A 15760-nucleotide genomic window follows, 5' to 3' on the forward strand; every position below is an offset into this window, starting at 1 on the left:
ATTAAGGGAAAAGTGATCCTTCGTTGATTCATTGGATAAAAGAAAACTATGGAACTTAAGTTGAATCTATGTTAACATTATTGATAATTCTAATTTCTAATTTCGGTGATCTTTTTTACCAACACAGTATTAACGTTGGTGTACTGCTTGATCACTGCATTCTGTTATATTTAGAAAATTCAAACATTGTGCTAAGAGTATTTTTTGTCTTTCTTATTCATTTTCCTATTTCTTTTTATCTTTTTTTCTAAAATTTGATAAATAGCTTTTCAACATCTCGGGGTCTTTTATAGCTAACTATGCGGTATGATCTTTGCTCATTGTTGAAGGCCGTACGGTAACCTATAGTTGTTAATTTCTGTGTGATTTGGTCTCTTGTGAAGAGTTGTTTCATTGGCAATCATACCACTTTTTCTTTTTTTATATTTTAATATATAAAAATTAATCAAAGCTCATATTCGTTCACTAGTTCATCGTCAATGAAGAGCTAAATATTGCTTGTAGAATTTTCATTGACGTCAGTATATTACCACAAACATCTTACACATGCGTAGATCCTTAATACGTCTTACTATGAATATTCAGATCCCAAATGAATGTGTGTGCCATAAGTTTAGTATTAAGTAGATTGACTACACATGCGTACACATTGTTAAAAAACACACAAAATGCTCAAACACATATTCAAAAGCAACAGACAATTTTCCTGATATATATAACAAGAACTCCAAACTTAGTCAGATTCACATGCATGCCAAGAAATGTTTCTGTACATTCAATATTTAACGTTTTCATCAGTAAGGAATTGTAGCACGATTTTTTCTAATACAAGCACTCTCTAAATTATTTTTCTGCAGAAATTCGCAGTCCTTCCAACAAACATCTTTTAGTTGATGGGTTCCGTAAGTCAAACAACAAAGTAACTTTATAACCGAAATGACTTTCACTTACCATTTATGATAACCCCCTTGCCGGCTTCTTACAACATTATTTTACAATATGGCTACCGAATTAAACGCGCCAAATTCACAATTCACGTGACCTTGTCATCCAAATGCGCATGTCATATATTGATTTATCTGACAGTAATGATGAAATCATTCCAATGTAGTTGCTGTATGGCAAGAGTATGTATCATGCGTTCAGAACACTCTTAACAATATTAAGTAAACAATATAAGGAAGTGATTTTTCAGTATTTCAATAGTTTAGTTGGGGGTTCGGTTTTTTTTTTTTTAAATTTAAAAATGGAACAATACAGATTTTCGAATTCGTCACTTATTTTCTAAATTGCCTAAAATCATAACTGTCTGTTATATTTAGTCGAATATGGTATTGAAAAACATTGCTTTAGTTTAATACTCATACACATGTACTGCCCTTTATGTAGATAAATTATAATCTCCTCCTTTAGGTGTCTCTCTATCATTCAATTTTCATCTCATGTCAACATATAACTCGCAAGACCCTAATTTAAACAAAATTTGGCGTAAATTAAGTGATAAGATTGAAGTTTCTCTTTAAATAATAATGTGTGTTTGTGAACAATATTTCGGAGATCTATGTAATAGTATTTTGAAACCACTCATACCTTTGATATTAAACCGTAAGAAATAGTGTACCTGTACGTTATGAGATAAGTTAAATATTTAAACTCAAGTAATATTTACTCTGACATTGACAGTTGACAAAGTAATTACAAGCTTTTTGTTTTAATTTACTACATGCTCCTCCTACATGTATGTCCACATAGGAAAGGTTCGATTTAATGATTTTAGTAAACAGATCTTTGTGATGGTAAATATTTTGTGTCAACAATATTAACATGATAAAAGCTGCTGTAGATATACAATGATAATACGTGTTTTGATGCAAACTAATTGATAGAAGTTTATAAATTTTACTATCGTTTTAGCTGTGTTAAGTATATAAATGATATTTATATGTCAGCATATCATATCAAATAATAATGGTTAATATTACTCATTTTTAAATATTCATAAGCCTTGCACCTCGTGCACTTAGATCATTAAGAGCCTTACAATAAAGAGAAAATGTTAAAAGGAGGAAGATATTATTGATTATTTTGTAAATATTCCACTTAATAAAGTTTTCTATTGAAACAGAAAATGAAAATGTGGTTATTTCCTGTTTCCTTATTTAAAAATACAGTGACCAATGAAAATATACCAACAGGAAACATTCTCTAATTTTCGTAATTGGTTTCGTTTCAAAGCTTTAATTAGTATATTGATATTTCCTTCAAATTCAACCGATTATTATAAGTTGGTTAGTGCCATACTTATTACATTCTGCATGTCTGGTACCAAGGAATAAAGATAAACAACTTGGAAGGAATGAGTATACCATTAAATTGTAGTAAGAAGTACATGTAGTAAGAACTTTTATATTATATCATTAATATTACATGTAATAATAAGAGATATATAGTTCGTGTAATTGAGTCAGACAACCAATTTTCATTTGTATGGCATGGTACTTGTTATAAGCGTTTTGTCTCGTGCAAACACAGAGAACAGCTAGTGGTGTCGAACGCTGCTATCTCGAAATAAATACTATGAATTATGAAATAAAAAGAATTATGTTTTTTGTTAAACGAAACTAAAAAATAGTATCCTAAAACCAATCTTTTTACGTTCTTGTGACAATAACAAAGGCTACCATCATAGATAAATAAAGATCATCATACGAATTTCGATGATTAACAAATGATCACATATTTTACAGAGACTATTTCGCAAACACAAAATTATCAGCAGATAAAAAAAGGGAAAAAGACGCCACGTAGACAAAAATTGCATTTGTTCATCTTAAAGATTATCTTTTATTTGTGATGGTTAATTGTTCAAATAAAACCATGAGTATGGCGTAATTGTATAAGTTGAATGTAACTTTGAGTCCGAGAATATTAACCAACAGCTATGATTTTTATCGCATGTATTTGTATTGGACGAGGAGTTTATTGGTACATTTTAAGTTATTGCATAGCTTTCTACGGTTTTGAAATTATTTTTGTTCTCTGTCTTCATCGATGTTTATCTTTGATAACTTTTATATATATTGTTAAATACTGATTTAAATTGAAAAGCATAACGAATATTCATTTGCTTTGGAAATGCGCATATATAAAATAAATATGTCAATTTGAAATCAAATCACAATATTTAAATATACTTGACTATAGACATTATAAATTTATAAAAATAACACAATCACGCAATTACTTAATATGTAATCAGCTTTAAACATATGTTTTCTGGCTTTTATTGAAAGAGAAATGACTCGATACCATTTTTATTGTAGTCAACAAATTTGTTGATTTTGAGTTTTATATAAAAAGAATCTTTATGTCATAGATATTGTATGCTTTCATACCTTTCTACACCTATAGGGGTTTGGTAAGTTTAAAGGTTTTAAGTTTGTACATCATAATGTGTTTGAGAGTTGTGATTTATAGAAAGTGTTATTCTTCAAATAAAACATTTAAGGAAACATGCATGGTATTCAACAGCAAACAAAACATGCATGGTATTCAACTGCAAACAAATCATTTTATTAATAAGATCACAAATATTGCAATGTATCAAGCGTTGGAAGGATGAGTTAAAAGTAATTCAGTGACCCTTCTACATATTCAGCGTTAGTATTAGACGTTAGCTTCGATTTTTCTTTATCTTCATCATAGTTCAATAACTGTCCTCTCGATCATCCAATTACGCCAAATTTACAATTAATGAATAATTTTCCTCCCGAATAGAAATTCCAGAGGAATTTCTAAATATCCCTTTATGAGCAAAATGTCCGTTATAGGTTTGGTGCGTCCTTTGGGAATATCACAGATCGGACGTGTATTGCCTATCCTCCATATCTTCACTACCCTTGCCTATAATAGAACAAAAATGAGACAGATGGATTCAAAGTTTAGGTTTCAAATACTGAATCAATATATATTAGCAGATGATATACTTGCATTTCATATTAAAAATACTTGTGTCAATGTTTTCTTCAAATCTTGAAAAAAGAATAAGATAGCATGATTAAGAATTGTTTTGTTTTTCTCATAATAAATCCTACGCCTTTTTTTGCTGATTGTTTTTATAATGGGACCACACATTCGAGGAGAGTTTTACATTGCCTTCGATTGTCCAATTTCAAACATGGATAGATCTGTTCTGTTCCCATATGACCAAATCCTGTTACTTTTTGTTATTTTGGGGGGAGTAAAAGATTTCAACAATTTCTCACAATTATAAATATACCGTTATCGGTTTTCTTTTTTTTAAGGGAGTAAATTGAAACCCAAAACATTTTGTACGGAAGAATTATATTAGATAATGAAAAATAAACCGGAAAAATCAACAATGTTTTAAAACGGAACAAACTAAAGGATCAATTTAGAAATACGTCACATATTATATTATAACATTTATTTCAAGTGTGTAGCATGCCGAAACATGTATCTTTCCTTATACCTGGTAGGGTGGTATAGATATATAACATATATATTTATATCAAATATTTACCTGTCAACTAGAATCGGGCGCACTTACATATAGTTTTGTTAAATAATAAATATTAGTGCTTATGGACAATTTTTCAACGTATTTACAAAAACAAAATATTAAAATCTTATGATTTACTAGTTAGGAAATTCAAACAATTGTGTTGTTTTTACAGTAAAAGTACTCAATTGTATGGTGATCATCGATAAATAAATCAGAGACAAAAAGTGAAAAAAAATGTCTTTAAAAGTGTTCAAACGGTATCAAGGGATCAGTGATTGTAATTGATTCATGGGAAATAATTATTTTGAAGTACATGTAGTATCCAGATTTCGGTAAGCACTTTTGAAACTCATTTATAAACTTACAAGCAATGCCTAATATTTATTAAGATTAAGTGTTCGATCATTTTCTTTATTTTCCTTGGAAAATGTTTACAATATTTTCATTATTTTTTCCAGATTTTCTTCGTTTTCTTCGTTTTCTAAAAATCTGACGTGCTTATTATTCCTTGAAATGATCAAGAAAATTTCCATGACATCATTTGTCATAAATTAACTGCACATGCGCAGAAACTGTGTATAGAATATACTCCATTGAATGTTTGTATTATATTTGTAATGTCCAGAACTTAGGTTGAACATGCGCATGTGCAGTGCACATTTTTTTGCATTGTACACATGCCGAACACAAATTTAGTTAAACGGACGAAATGACTAATTTTGCCAATTTAAAAACAATAGAACTAAAACAATGTTATCAAGATACCTTAACATGCCCATCATGAAAAATATGCAGAAATGACTTTTGTTTGTCACTATTCACCGAATTCTACAGTGTAATTCTCATAATTTTTAACACAAGAGATATAACAAGTACTTCCTTCGAAAATATCTTGCCCAATGGGCATTCATTTGCAATATTTCATGACTTAAATCTGATGTCTTTCTCAAGTCAAAGAGCTACTTCATCTTAAACACGAAATGCCTTATAATATAACTTAAGAAATAAAATTAACTATGTTAACATATTTTTCAAACTGTGCTTATGCATTCAATCTTTTGTGATTATGAAGTATGCATTTACGTACCATATCTGAGACTCTTATATCGGTTTTCCTATAAGCAATATGGCTACCACCGAAAGATCGCGCCAGAATATCAACGTGCTTCCTTAAAAACCAATCAAAAAGTTTGTTTCATTTTGGTTTATTTAGTGTCTGACTAAATTATGGAGTCAATCCCGGATGACTTTGATAAACACTGATTTAAAAATCCCTATTTGTTCGATATTCTCCAATTTTCAAATGAATTTGTATACTTCAATTTCTTAAATGTAAGTCTTGAAGTTTTTCTACATATCATGGAAATTGTATCATGGGTTTAAAGCAATCTTCGATATATGATCCGGAAGTGAGAGGAAACTGCTTATTTCACATTTGAAGGTACTAAGAACTTGATATCTATATATACAGTACAACCCGTGACATACTCTGATAAATATGCAGTTCACCATTTTGTATGGTCACCTTCATATGGTAGTCATTTATTTGGACATTAGGAATTTTTTTTGTTTGAAACTGATTATATGTATCCCTAACGATGTAGATAATTCTATTTTGTGCAAATGATAAAAATTTTATCATTTTGCATTTGTTTATGTGATACAAATTGTTAAGCAGTCACATCTCTTTAGTCTTAAGTTAAAATAAATGAAAGTCATTGCATCTCGAGCCAATACATTATGGTGTCTTGTACTAAAACAAAACAAACCTTTTATGGCATAGAAGAAAGTTCTGGTGCTTGCAACTTCGGAAGTACCAGTCAGGTACTTCAGATCTGAGAAACATGCAAAATGCACCTTCCTTTTTAAATTTCATACAATTTCGTTATTACTCAACATTTGCTCCAAAATTGTTCGACAATGATCACCAGTCAATCAGTTTTCACTTTGTACTAAATAACAAAACCATTCTGCATATTTTGAAAGTTATACCATAGTGTAGAAACAGTTTTGTTTTAAATACTAGTATGTTCTACTTTCAGACTGGGTCCGAATTAGTGGTGTAACACCAACAACATTCCTGTTCAATGATAGTAAAAGTTATGAAAATGAGAGACATTCACACTTTGTATAAAAACATTCTTATTTTTTGTTTGTCTAAAAACGACCTAGACGTTTTCGAAACCGTATCGGTATATTTTGTTTATGTTTAAATGATTTTCATTTTATTTTCTCAGATTGCTCCAAAAAGAAAGCTGATCGACAAACTAGCAGAGCTGCTCGAGCTTACACAGTAAAACAATGCAATCTCACTGACATGAGTTTTTTGATAGAGTTGATAATTTTTATGTCCTCTACAACTGACTCATTTCATTGTTTTGCAACATTTCATCTGCTAAGAAATGGAACTGGCACAAAGACATTTTATAGGTAAGATGAAATTATAAATTATCAAAATGGGTATTCTAACACAACAAAGGAAACAAAAAACCCTCTCAAAACAAAATATATTGAAGAGAGTTTGATGTACATGATACAAACATATCAATGGATAAATGTGAAACACTACATATGTCAACAAAATATTGGAAGTTTTTTTTCTTTTAATACACGGATATCTAAAGGTATACCATGTCATGCCATTTTTTAAATTCCAAACAAAGTTTCAACCACGGTTAAAAATGCAATTAAATGAGTAGTTCTTAAAGACAATTGACACTTGATACATTCGGTGCACATTGTATGAGTGTCTAGATTTACATACATCAGTACAGTTCGAAACAAATCATTGAAAGCCAAAGATAGATAAATACAAAAAAACTATATGAGCCTAAACCATCTAAGATCAACTCTGCCTCAGAAATGTGAAATATTAGTTTTTTAATAATTTATTAATTCACCATCATTGTTGATGAACTGCTACTAGGCTAATGGCACACTCGGGGACTAGCAATTCACCAGTATGGGTATCCACCCGGTGATATTGTCTATATATATTACACTAGTATAACACACACAATAACAACTTAGAAGTGTATTTCCTGAACTGACTGTTTACTTGTCGTTGATCAATGCTCCTTCGTTATGTAAGTAATTGTATATACCAGTAAAACCAGTTGCTGAATGACTGGTTCTCCTTTAAAGTTGGCGACGAGTCCTGTTGACTGCACTTTACGCCATATACATTGAGTATAGTGAAAAAGAATATCCTTCGATAGCGATTCCTAGAAAGGATGCTCTGGCAGAATTCCGAACAGCAGCTTCGTAATCAATGAACAAAATCTGTTGGGTTCCGGTGACCCTGGCGTTGGGTGCAAGCAGTCTCCAGTAGTATATAGAATTTCAGAAACGTTATACTATTTAATCAAAAATGCATTAATCTGATGATTAAAAAAAATCATATGTTATACAGTTATAAAATTGACATCAAATAATTGTTTGAACAACTACCTTGTTTATTTAAGAACATTTTACATCGTAAAATAATATGGGACAATCCGAACTGTTTATGCGGGGCAATCAGAACTTTAGAAATTTAAAAAAATGGGACAATCGGGGATAAACTATATCATTGACATGTTGTGTTCATAGAATATTTTTGATAGTTCTATTAACAGTTTTACAATTTTCTAAAACCTGAGTCTGACGCAATGTTAAATATCTTTTCAATTGTTGAAGGCTGTTATAAATGATCTCTCGGTGTGCTCTTTGTTTTGGTTTTGTTCAAGACTGCATGTCGATCAGAGTGGTTTTTGTTTCATACCAATAAGGGAAATTTCTCAAGGAACATGCACCGTAAACATATGCAATTAACAATAAACATACGTTACGTTATTTTCATTAACATTTGGTGCCGTGACATAAACAAGTAATTTTTTTAGTTACTTCTATAGTAATTTTTGTTTTTAAAAATTATTAGATTACTCAATAGAGTTATTTTAAATTTCAATAGAAGCATGGACTAACATTTTACGAAATTCTACATCATTTTATTACATAGAATTAAGAATTTATTAAATTTGAAAGGAGTATAGAGATACATGGTTATTTTAAAAAAAATATTACTTGTATAAGTTATCTTATACTAGTACATCTTTGAAAGAATTAGTAATTACAATTATCTAAGGAATATTTGTAATTGTTTTGGGTTACAAATTATAAATAACTTCAAGTCTTAATCAAATCACAAGTTTCTATCTATTTATATCTGTCTACCTCAAGATGTTAAATGACAATGATATTTTAATAGCCCCAAGAGGCAAATCTTTCTGTTAATTAAGTCTTAGGGATCGAGGTTCAGCGCGGTAGAAATTTAAAAGTTGTACTCTCTTTCATAAATTTTGCTGAAAAAAATTCCCAAGTCTTGAAAAATGAAAAAAATATTTTCAATAAGGTCTATATATGTGTTAATTGTTAAAACCTAGCAGTCACCAACAATAAAGTATCTAGACCAGATATTGTTTCTAAATGGGTTGTATTTTCAAGCTGGTATTATCAGTGGACCAGTTCACCTACTCCATAATTGTCAATGCAGTAGATTTATTACAATTTAAATCTGTAGGAAATTTTCCATGTTCATCCATCTTTTTGAATAAAAGAAAGCTGCCCAAGCTGACCTTGACAAAAGTGTTTTAAGAATGGAAAACCAAAGGTTAAGGCCCAAAAACCTTATATAATGTTCCGCTTTGGACTTAGACCAAACATGTGTTGTTTTCATAAATCCAAACCAGCAAACGTACGATCTGCTGCAGATCATGCACTAGCTGCAGCTGATTTAAAAACCCCTAAGACTAAAAAATGGTTAAATTATTTTAAATGGGCAATGGATAGATATTCAAAATATATGCAATCATAATAATTGGTATAGAAAGCAGAAACACAATTCGGAATTGCATAACTTTTATAAATTACTTTAACACAGGGATTAAAAAAAGACAATAGATTTCCATACATAGTTTCTTTATATTCACTATTTCGTTTATATTACAGAGTATTATTAATATAATATAGGCAACTAAGTATTTTAGAACCCATATGGTGATAGAACAGATTCATTTTAATAAGAAGACACATACGATATTTCAGAATAATAAATGACTGCAAAACCGAACCGAAAAATATAATGTTTTACGTTATTTGATTATTTGTGCTAATTTGGATTACAATGTTTTGAACAATTTATCAACCTTTTTTTTCAATAAGCAATAATAAAAAAGATAAAAGTATGATATCGAACATTAAAGTTACAAAAAGGTTAGTAATCTATCATATCACATTTTCATATTTCAATGATATCATTGTGATTTTTGAACAATTGAGGGTGAATCATGTTCCATCACCCATTATAACTGCAAGATATATCATGTACTTCTGTAAAGTGAGTGAGTAAGTAAGTAAGTAAGTAAATAGTTTATCACAGCTTGACAATCTAATATAATTTATCATACACAATATAAGAATCTTTAAAACACTATCAGATCCCAGCCTTTTAGACATATGAGACACGTTCATCCTTTTCAAAATAAAAATATGTGCTATAATGAAATATCAAAAATTAATATTTAAATAATAAAAGTAGTTTTCATATAATACGAAAATTTTCATTTACATTCAGAAAAGTTTAAAAATTTACAAATTTATTTTCCAACGTTTAAACATATGTTACAATGCATTTGCTAATTAAACTTAAGTATCATCACAGTTCATAATAAAGTCAAACTTTTCATCAGAATTAAAACTGTAACGTCCGGTCTCAACCGCCAGAGGCAGTGATCCACATGGAAAATTTCGATAAAATGCAACGATGGTCACGAAATTTGACTGGTTTATCGAATATACTAGATTTAGAATTGTTTTTAAATTTTCTGAATTTTCTGAGCTTGTTTCCATATTTATAATTTCTATCGCAAAAAATATCAGTAACCCATTACTAGCGATCTATAGGTGTCAATTTTTTTTTGGCAATATGTAGCTCTTGTTTGGTTGTTAAGTTGAATTCACATTTTCTCAGTAATGCTAATACACATGATCGATGTTTCATCTTACTAGTTTTATGTATAGTCCGGACTATTCTATCATCCTCTAAAATAGAAAGTTTGAAGAAAAATCTTAGAACTTCAATGTACTGTTTTGTGTTTACTGTTGTCCATCCCATATGACAACGGGAAAAGAAATGGTTTTTCCAAAGGAGCTTGCAAAGAAGGACACAAAAATCAGATAGCTGCCTTTTGTAAGCTTTTAACAAACTTATTGGCTGACAATTCGTTCACCGGATTCCCGACAGTGGCATTGGACTTTGTCTTAGGAATGCTTTGGATATTTTGTCTTAGGAAGGCTATTGAAATTTCAAAATTTTCAAAATACTTATGTTAGAAGATTAAATTCTTAGTCAAAATAGGACATATATGTGCTCCACCGACCGAATCAAAATTGTAAACATTAGGCCATTTCATCTTGTTATATCAATACAGTTTGATATAAGTGAAATAAAATTCAGTAATTACCAGCAGATATTTATAAAATTAGCACTAATTTTGAATAAATCTAGGTTACGTTCAATATTGTAGCCACTACATAGGGCTACGTAAATTTTGAATACTAAACATATTTATCCTTGCCGCTCTGTAGATCTAGATAGCTAAATATTCATGCCACATGCATCTAGAGAATCAAATATGGTGTTGGAATTCGTAAAAAAACATATAATACAAAAAGGCATATTTGTTTTAGAAAGCGTACGGGATTTGTTCATAGGCTGGCACTATGTATTATATTAATATTTATATAAAAAACCCATAGGTGAGAGGGTGATAGATCAGATTGTTACCCCCAGAAAACATTGTCAACTGAGGCGAAGCCAAAGTTGAAAATGTCTTTTTTAGGGGTAACAATCTGTTATTTATTATACTGAATGTTTTGTTATTACTGTCCATCAAATTTTAAATACAAAGTAATAAACAATGACGTCTTGTACATACCAACCATAGGTACTGAAGGTGGTACCAAACACCTTGACTAAAATTAATTTGGCTTGTTTAATTTTCAAATAATTTTGACAAAATATTTACTTTGACCCTTTGACAAAAATATAAAAATTTCAAAAAACTTTAACCACACACTTTATCGGAAAAATTTTATTGGATCGATAGCAGTTTAACAAACACTAATTTTTATCATTGTACGAGATTAAAACGTTTATCTGATTTCACACAGTTATCTCCCTGTAGTGTTATGTACCACCTTAATTAAAGAACATTTATTTAGTGAGCGCGCTCACATACCCCACGTCCCCACATTGTCATTGGAGAAATGAAATAAGTGTAAGGAAAAAAAATTGAATCATAATTTCCTGTCAATATGCCCCTCTACATAGTATGTCCTTATTATCTACAAGGTTTCATGAAATTCTGTTGTGTGGTTTCAGAGGAGTTGCGATGACAAACTGTTGCAGTAGTACATTAAAGCAAATAAGTTCAAAGGGGCGCAACTCCTAGAAAAAAAATTGAATCGTAATTTCCTGTCAATATGCCCCTCTACATAGTATGTCCTTATTATCTACAAAGTTTCATGAAATTATGTGGTGTGGTTTCAGAGGAGTTGCGATGACAAACTGTTGCAGTAGTACATTGAAGCAAATAAGTTCAAAGGGGCGTAACTACTAGAAAAAAAATTGAATCGTAAATTCCTGTCGATATGCACATCTACATAGTATGTCCTTATTATCTACAAAGTTTCATGAAATTCTGTGATGTAGTTTCAGAGGAGTTGCGATAACAAAAGGTTGCAGTAGTATATTCGGCAAATAAGTTCAAAGGGGCGTAACTCCTGGGAAAAAAATTAATTCGTAAATTCCTGACGATATGCACATCTACATAGTATGTCCTTATTATCTGAAAAGGTTTCATGAAATTCTGTTGTGTGGTTTGAGAGGAGTTGCGATGACAAGAAACAGGACTGACGGACTGACGGACGGACAGACAGACGGACGGACGGGTCAAAAACATTATACCCTTCGCAAAAAATTTGCGTGGGGTATAATAAAGCTCATACTTGATCAAGCGTCTCCGTAAAGGATAATAGAGTATTTGCAATGGGATAGAATAAATTATCTCCCTCGTATTAACCAATCATAATCTGGCATTACAGTCATAGGTCAAAAGTGTTTAACCTATCGGATATTCCCCTTTTATTATATATAAAAACACACAATTCTTATAACATTGTCAAAACCTAATGTGAGCCCCAATTCTGATGAAATTTTGATGCTTATTACAACATATATTTTATGACATGTAAATGCTGAGAAATCATTATTTGTATATAGATATTGCAATAAGGTGTCATTTTTTCCGTTACATGTATAGCCATATGATTTTTTTATGTGCAAAAATTCACAGTTGTCTTAAAACAACGATTTCTCTTTAGATATAAATCATAAATATGTTTCAGAATTATTGAGAGAAGTTGCAGATATTTCTGTATTTAATGAAAACAAAATTAATTCAGACTAGAAATATCTTCAGTAGAATTTTTATTCCAAATGCGTAAACGTATAAAAAATATAGCGTAATTTCAAATGGGGAAACACTTTTGACTTCGGTCTTGGGTTCTATAGTGATCTGATCTTTCATTAAACATTTATAAATATTAAATAACGACAATATAAAAACGTTGGTCTATTAAATTTCTTTGTATTCGTGTAATTCAGGAATTTTAGAGGAAAATGAAAATCAAATCTAAAAGGAGACACACTATACTACATGTAGCTATAGGTGAATCTATTTAGAAAATGTTAACATGGGTTGATACGGCCCTTAAGATGTCTTTTAAGCTATAATTGTTGCTTTCTTTGTCTTTTATGGTGCAACTTATACCTTTAAGAAAATTAAAATGCGGTGTAATATAGGGTAATTGGTACCATAATTAACCCTATCATAACTCCCGACAATACTTTCTATAAGACTATGTAGCAGCATTGTGTGTTTGAATTTAATTTTCGATATGAACACACAATAAAGCAAACTAGCGATTTAACAAACTATCTCGGAGTATCATGAAGATGAGGTGCCAACTATACTACAATGTACGGCCCACGTTAACGAAGTTTAGCGATTCAAAGAAACAATAAAAAATATATGTAGAGGTCAACAAACCATAAGCAAGCATCTACATCAAATAGTAAGCAATTCCGAGACTAAAATAAATGTAGCAGAACGACTACCTAAATTTTCTATCAATTCATTAATAAAGAAAATTGCAACATATACAGAAAGACAATTGCTAATTGTTCATGTACTTGGAATTGCAAACTAGTTAATTGTTGTCGGGTTTAAACGGTTTTGTGAATACTCGACTTTTCTTCCTTTTAATACATTCTATGTATCAAAAAGTTACTTAGAAGAATGCATGCTTTTTGCACGCATTAAAATTTTTAGTATAACATTCCTTTTTACGGAAGCGTATTAGCGACAAAAATTATTTTTTTATATTTCTACCTATGTTTGCTTGGTTCGAAAAATCTATATGAGAGTTATTTCCCCTAATGCATTTGATATAAGTGATATGCATTTGTAACTAGTAAACCATAAGTGATAAGAGACCTAGGGTCTGTTGATTTGAGGTCCTTGGTCCAAAAAAAAGAAAGAAAATAAGGTCAAGGTCAAAGGTCAAGGTCATATTCTAAATTTTGAATTTTGCTTATTTTTACTTTCTTTTCAAAAACTGTATAAGATATCGACAACATATTTTTACTAAATTGTTAGTTGCGACATGTTGTAACACATAAATTTTTGTTGTAAGGGTACGTTGATATAAAAAAGGAGTTTTCTCTCCTCTTATATTTAATATTACGCGTATGATGATATAACTCATTAACCATATATAATAAAGACCTAGTGTCTTTTGATTTGAGGTTTCTTGGTTTAAGACCTTGAGATTGAGGTCAAGGTCAAACGTTTATGTGACGTTCTGGATTTTGACCTTTGCTTTAACTTCATCTTCATAACTAATAATTGTGTGGCGCTAATACGCTTCCGTACATTTATTCAATAATCTCTACTAGTAAAATTAATGTGATATGCTTGATCTTCAAAACACGTTAACTCTGTTTGTATAGGATTTTAAAACAAACATTTTCATTTATGTCATACTAGAGATTTCCAATAAAAAGACATTACTCGATATAACCAACCTATCTGATCGTATCTCGGCCTTTTGCATTGAAGGATGACGGAGGGGAGCATAGACTGCATGAAATTTTGGCTCGTTAAATACACATACTTTGTTGGAAAAGATGCTATTTAAAAATAAGCACAATCTGCTATTTTAATTCTTTACATATTTTGTTATTAAATTTGGGATGATTTTATTGACAACAAACTTTTAAGGGAATAATTAATTCAGTAACCGGTAATCAAGTGCACCGATCATTACTTCGTCATTTCACTTGACCCATATATGTATCTCTCAAAGGGTGAATTCTTAAAGCTACTAAATCAAAATTAAGTTTACAAAAATAAAAATACATGTTACAGTAATGGAATCTGAAGCGAAATGATATTTTCATTTTTGGTTTATACGTTAAAAAATTAAAACATGAGTTTCAAACACGTCGGAATGTAAAAGGTGTACACGACTTGCTTCTTCTATTTTTAGCATCACGGGTAGTAACCTTGTCATATCGAGAAGCGTTTAGTACAGTGATTTTGTCATAGTTTGGTTAAGATGAACATGGTTGTGTTAAGTTACTTTCCCGAACGATTGCCTCAGTTCTATTCAAACGAGCAAATAAAAAGAAAAAAAGATGTTTTAATCTGCATTGTTAGTCAAACGATCTACATTGGAATTGTTGTTTTCAAGAAACTAACCTAGAATAAGCAAACTATCAAAATTGCTATGGTTTGGTTAAGTTATGACATGGTTCGGTTAAGTGTCTAGAAATTCGTCATGGTTTTGATCAAGTTTGTCATGGTTTAGATCCAAATTAATATATATTTGTTTCAGCTCAATATTGATAGTTTGTTTAAAACGCTTGTAATTAAACGAAGTTACAACTGACTTAGAAGAAAAAAAGCCTTTTAAACCAAAAATAGATGGTGTGATTGGCAAAGCAAACATTAAACAATTTAACTGTTCGTGACTTGTCTTTGTATGCAAATCGTACTACTACGAGTGTCTTGTAAAAGATTAAGAATAAATGAACACTCATTTAATCCCACTTTTAAAAACATCATTTTA

General features: G+C 30.4%; 1 long non-coding RNA gene across 1 annotated transcript; it reads right to left on the reverse strand.

Annotated features, from left to right (window-relative positions):
* Window positions 1–3551: 3551 nt before the first annotated feature.
* On the reverse strand, window positions 3552–5754 carry LOC127710190 (uncharacterized). Its single transcript, XR_007986031.1, has 2 exons — window positions 5613–5754; window positions 3552–3903 (listed from the first exon to the last, which is right to left on the reverse strand). It is a non-coding gene; the product is annotated as an uncharacterized LOC127710190 (long non-coding RNA).
* Between the last annotated feature and the right edge of the window lie 10006 nt (window positions 5755–15760).

Source organism: Mytilus californianus, unplaced genomic scaffold (assembly GCF_021869535.1).
Source record: "Mytilus californianus isolate M0D057914Y unplaced genomic scaffold, xbMytCali1.0.p SCAF_7, whole genome shotgun sequence".
Taxonomy (NCBI): domain Eukaryota; kingdom Metazoa; phylum Mollusca; class Bivalvia; order Mytilida; family Mytilidae; genus Mytilus; species Mytilus californianus.